Source organism: Anabrus simplex, chromosome 2 (genome assembly GCF_040414725.1).
Source record: "Anabrus simplex isolate iqAnaSimp1 chromosome 2, ASM4041472v1, whole genome shotgun sequence".
Classification (NCBI taxonomy): domain Eukaryota; kingdom Metazoa; phylum Arthropoda; class Insecta; order Orthoptera; family Tettigoniidae; genus Anabrus; species Anabrus simplex.
In genome coordinates this window covers 722,584,312-722,589,629 of record NC_090266.1, presented here as the reverse complement: position 1 = coordinate 722,589,629, position 5,318 = coordinate 722,584,312, and the positions used below count along the sequence as shown (strand labels likewise).

Sequence of the window (5,318 nt, the reverse complement as noted above, 5' to 3'; positions counted from 1 at the left end):
ACCGTCTAAGCAGCAATTTACATCGAGAGTAAACTGGAAAAAGTAAGGTAATACAATTTTGCAACCATAATACATCAGTTGAAATTCTCCACGGTCTTAGTTCGATCCATACTTGCGAAAAACAATAGGAGTGAAAGGGGTGTTTATGCCTTTATGGAAAACTTCGACATGCATGTTTTAACGGACCTTGAACATTCATGACCTCTTAGATAATGAAAGAATGGGTTTCGCGACATAACTGTGATTTTAAACGTCCTGGGCCTCCTTTCGTCTCATTTCAAGGGATATTTGGGCCACAAATCTTGTCGATATTACGTTAGTTGCGCCAGTTGGCTCTGCATGGAAATTTCGAGTTTAAAAATTACTTCCTATCCACATTTTAATTATCCTAATCCCCTTAATCATGCAATGTGATGTATGAGGAGATCGTATACAACTACCGAGCGGGTTGGCCTTGCGGTTGGGGACGCGCAGCTGTGAACTTCCATTCGGGAGATAGTGGGTTTGAACTCCACTGTCGCAGCCCTGAAGATGGTTTTCCATGGTTTCCCCATTTTCACACCAGGCGAATGCTTGGGCTGTACCTTAATTAAGGCCACGGCCGCTTCCTTCCCACTCCTAGATCTTTCCTGTCCCATCGTCGCCATATGACCTAACTGTGTCGGTGCGACGTAAAGCAAATACAAAAAGTATCACCTAGCCCTCTCTACAGGTATGTAGGTGAGTTGCATAAATTTTAAGGTTTTTTAAATTTAAAAAATTCTATTTGTTCGGGGCGTCGACCTAGAAAGATCTTTTGCCCCTACTTGCACCATATGTTACGAACTTGCGTGTATTTGGAAATGGCGGAAGTGGGAAGTATTGAATGTGAGGAAAGGAACGTTAAGGACGACACAAACACCCAGTTCCCAGGCCAAGGATATTAAACATTTACAATTAATAACCCCTGACCCGGCCGGGAATTGAACCTGGGGCCGCCGAGTGACAGGCGGACGCGTTGCTCCCTACACCGCGGACTGGACAAAAATCTATTCCGGTACCGGGAATCGAACCCGAGCCTCCTGGGAGAAAGCCAGGTATCCTAGCCACTAGACCATACGGGATTAAGGTTACTCCTGGTCCATATCTGTGATATTTATGCAAGTCTCGCTGCAGATATTGAGCAAACCTCTCCATTTCACGCAGTCCTGAGGTTACACTTGATAGTTTCCGTTAACTTTCTCTACTCCAGGGACCTTCACAGCCTGTATGGAGATGAGTTTCCCTATTGTCAGATTGTAGTAAAGGTTGTAGTCCTCTGGCGATGATATTTTAACATCTACTGTACAGGTTGCCTGATGAAGGTCCCTCTTCTCTTGAAATGCGACGGACAGTGATGGAAGGGGACAAGCTTATAATTGACAGTTTTTGTACTTGCGGCAGGAAATGTTGCTCTTTGTTCTGCAGTGCTCCAGCGTTGGTTGCTGGGAAGATTCGTATCTACTTCTGTTGGTTTGCCCTGTAATGCATGACAAGCACGCTCCGTCCTCAACAAGACTATTAGCATAGGATTTCTGAAGATATCTCCACTGGACTTCATTTTGCCTTCTTTACTCTCTTGACTGTTATGAATTATTTGATAGAACTAGTTATGATAATTAGGTGGGAATGTAGGTAGGTTTGGGTGTGTCTCCGCTGTGTATCCTCCCGTTGTTTATTAGCGGTATGTTGAACGCCTCGCTGCTTCACTTTTTACAGGAATGAGAGGCTATGTTGAATGTAAATCAAAGGCCTGAGATTTCAATTTTGGTCTGACTTCTTTATACGAATAAGGCCGCCAAGACGAGCGAGCGTGTGCCTCAAACCATTATGTCCTAATAACTCTTGATTCCCGTGGGTATATTTCATTTAGATTCATGACATACGAGGGTATGTAGTATGGGACAAAGCCATTCTATGTTGGTGACGATTTTGTTAAGAATATTTTATGTTTTAATCCCATAAATACTAGTAACTTTTCATCTTATTTCTAAAGTTTATTCTAATATAACATATTAACAATAGGGCGATTCCTATTCCACCTATCGCATACTGAATTCAACTTTATTAAGAAATATTATTCTTAAAATGCGTTTTATTTGGTCACTATTTCTGTGATGTCTCTTAATTAAGTAGCCAACCCTTCACAAAAAACTATGGCACTACAACCTCGAAAGTTCATGTGCTACAAAACGACCACTGCTCAGCCCGAAGGCCTGCAGGTTACGAGGTGTCATGTGGTCGGGACGGCGTATCCTCTCGGCCGTAATTCATGGCTTTCTAGACAAGGGTCCCTATCTCACCGTCAGATAGCTCCTAAGTTGTAATCACGTAGGCTGAGTGGACCTCGAACCAGCCCTCAGATCCAGGTAAAATTCTCTGACCTGGCGGGGAATCGAACCTGGGGCCTCCGGGTGAGGGGTTGGCTACCTCTACACCACGGGGTCGCCAAGTAGTCAACCCTTGTAGCAGTAAATACTAATTTGATGTTTGATTGATGCTTGTTGTTTAAAGGGGCCTAATATCTAGGTCATCGTCCCCAAATACTAATTTAAACTCCGCGGTAGAACTGAGGATGTTTATCGTTCGAATATCTGATGCTGGAATATGCAACTATGAGCGGCAAATTCTGGTGTTTCCTTGAAATTTTCCTCACTCATCTGGTTGGTTAGAAGTCAAAGGTTTTAAGTCGACTTGTTAAAAGTGAGAATGTGAATAACCTTTTCAGTTTGTCAATCACTATTTATAAACAAAATATTACGACGTTTGAGTTGAAATACAAGACATTTAAAACACTGAATGACGTGTTTCATTCAACGTAGGCCTATATCGTTTTATGAGTAATGTGAGGGACATCTAATTATACTCCTGCAGTAATACACTCTTACAACATGCGACTGCTGTTACCTGGCGGTATGAAAGGATAGTATTAATATCAGGATCATTTCATACAAACAATAAACCGCATAATAATTATGAGCAGTCTACAGTAGGAATATGAAGGTAAATTGTTTTCCCATTTAAAGCAATTTTAACAATTTATAGCATCAACTATTTTAGACATCTCTCGATGCAGGATCAATGGTAGAGCAAGTCGGTTGTCTATACCTGTTCCCCTATGAGGTAGAAGAGCCTGTAATATTATTGTAATTTAGCGCAGAACTGCGTTCATTTTATAGAAACTCTCCTGAGGCATGTTTAGCGGGGAATATTACGAAATACAAATATGATTAGTGTTACATACAGGCCTGCAAAATATCATTAACGGAAAACGTAACATTAGAGTACCGTACATCAGTAGACGCTGGGATGATGTGTTGCGCAGCCAACGAGTTCCTTCCGTGATGAACAGTCGCTTAATGAACCTGCTAGCAATGAGTCGCTTCATCCAAATCAACTTCGTTGCTTGTTCAATGTCGGGCCGTTATAATTTCTACTTCTGAATTCTGAGCGAGATGTTTTCCTCGAACATTACTTCTTGCTTAATTTGTTGATTATGTGAATAATTACCACTTCCCCTTCAGTTGGTGTAGCCCCTGCGTGTTTGTTGAAAACAGTTTGCGTAAAGTTCCTCCTACCTTACTTGTATTAATGTAGTTTGAGTTTTCAGTCCGAAGCTGGTTGGATCTTTAAAAGCTCCTCCATCAGCTGTTACGGTTTGCCTAAGCGTCAGTGAAGAAGTGTACTAGGGAAATGAGGAGTGAGGTAGTTGCTCGTTACTTTCTTTACTGAGCCAGCAAGTTCTATTACATATCTGTCTGCCAAGTACACAGAAACGCACACACCATCCAACTCTACTTTGACACTATTCATCGCAAGGACTGACTGAATATGAAATGACCTTGCTACCATTGCTCATACTTTCGTCACTTTCACACTGCGAAAGCCAAGGATGAGATTGAGAAAGGTTAATGAAAGTAACAAATTTGTTCTTGCTCACACCACAGTCACTTTATATTGTGAGAGCCAAGGATGAGACTGAGACGGTTAATGGAAGTAACGAATTTGTTCTCGCTCATACCACAAGACATAGTGTACTCTAAACACTGTCTTACCAGGAGTCAATTTGGGCTTCATGTCTGATATGCCTTATCAGTGTTGTTAGTTTGAATATTTAAGATTCTCACTACACAATAATGACTTTGTCACCTTCATGTGCAGAAAGTATACATGTATATATTAAACATATGTTCGAGTGATATCCGAATAAATTTGGGGTTAATCCTGCGTTGCTGTGAAAGAGAATATGTTGCATGTCTGTGCTCGATTTCGTACTACCTAGCAAACACTTACAATAATACAGAGGCATGGATTCGTCTGTTGATAATTAAATTTATTTATATTTAAATGTTTTACAGCTAGCATTAGTGGATCCAGGTCAACTTCAGTGGCTGAAAATCCTCAGTATTATCCACCTTATGTTGGTGTATTCTTCTTCTTCTTCTTATTATTATTATTCTTCATCGCCGGGCTGAGTGGCTCAGACGGTTAAGGCGCTGGCCTTCTAGCCCCAACTTGGCAGGTTCGATCCTGGCTCAGTCCGGTGGTATTTGAAGGTGCTCAAATACGACAGCCCCGTGTCAGTAGATTTACTGGCACGTAAAAGAACTCCTGCGGGACTAAATTCCGGCCCCTCGGCGTCTCCGAAGACCTTATAAAGTAGTTAGTGGGACGTAAAGCAAATAACATTATTATCTCCTCCTTCTTCTTCTTCTCGGTCTAGAAAGCCAAGATTAACGGCCGAGAGGGTTCGTCGTGCTGACCACACGACACCTCGTAATCTGCAGGCCTTCGGGCTGAGCAGCGGTCGCTTGGTAGGCCAAGGCCCTTCAAGGGCTGTAGTGCCATGGGGTTTGGTTTGGTTCTTCTTCTCCTTCTTCTTCTTCTCCTACCTCTTTTCCAACACCTGTGGGGTCGCGGGTGCGAACTGTGTCGCACATGTGGATTTGGCCCTGTTTTACGACCGAATTCCCTTCCTGACACCAACCCAATGCGGAGGGATGTAATCACTATGGCGTGTTCCTGTGGTCTACTCCTTATGTTAGTGTCCAAGAGCTTTATTGATATTATTGACGTCATAGATTCTCAGCTTATTGCCCTAATGTTCGCTAATTTTAAGCCTTTGCATATGGTTCAACTGTGGCCAACAGAAATCTAAATCTTCCATTGGGAATTAATTTTTTTCAAATACTTCGCTTATGTCACTGTACACGCGTATACAGTATTTGGCTCACGAGTTACTCAAGCAAGTTTTCATTACATGAGACTGCAACTTCTCAGTGAGTGGGTTCTCATTTTGG

The 5,318-nt window shown here is 42.2% G+C and overlaps 1 non-coding gene across 1 annotated transcript; it reads right to left on the bottom strand.

Moving 5' to 3' along the window:
* Positions 1–1,031: 1,031 nt before the first annotated feature.
* TRNAE-UUC (transfer RNA glutamic acid (anticodon UUC)) lies at positions 1,032–1,103 on the bottom strand. The gene has a single exon. It is a non-coding gene; the product is annotated as a tRNA-Glu (tRNA).
* Between the last annotated feature and the right edge of the window lie 4,215 nt (positions 1,104–5,318).